The sequence below is a fragment of the Octodon degus genome, unplaced genomic scaffold, assembly GCF_000260255.1.
Source record: "Octodon degus isolate 3935 unplaced genomic scaffold, OctDeg1.0 scaffold00006, whole genome shotgun sequence".
Classification (NCBI taxonomy): Eukaryota; Metazoa; Chordata; class Mammalia; order Rodentia; family Octodontidae; genus Octodon; species Octodon degus.
The window spans coordinates 7,973,553-7,974,157 of record NW_004524582.1 but is presented as its reverse complement, the minus strand read 5'-3'; positions in this window follow the sequence as shown (position 1 = coordinate 7,974,157).

The following is a 605-nucleotide window of genomic DNA, read 5'->3' as shown; positions in this document are numbered from 1 at the left end:
ATAAAATGACTTATTTTTCTAGAAACATTATTGTTCCTATTCATATTTTTAAGATAACTGGTCTAAAGTCATAACCTCAAGCTAAAGGAATTCTATTAATTATTTACAAGCAATCTCCGAGTTACTTTCCCTGTACAATAAGACAAATAGACCAGAATGAAGGGAAGGAAGAGTCTGTAGGAGCGGATTCCTGGGCTTGCACCTCAGACTGTAGGCCCACAAGGATGGAGTACAAGAATAGAGGGACTTAGAATTTTGGCTACAGTTTGGTATCAGTTAAGCCTGGTACACAGACTCTGTAATTTTAAATAAAAAAGCTCACAGGAAAGTTAAGAAATCACAGTTTTTTATGTTGTGATATTTATTCTTCTGTGTATTAAGATAACTGTTTCACCACTTCTTGGAACTTGGATATTTAATATTGTTCTTTGATTTTCTTCCTGTTGAGAATAATTGGAAATGACCCACTATCCAAATTGCCATACTTCAGGTCCATTTTCCTGCTGGCCTTACATTCCAGCTTAGTTTCTGTGGGTAAGTATTCTGCAAAGTATAGCAGCATTTACATCGCAGGCATTGTCATACTGCTTAATTTTGATATTTCC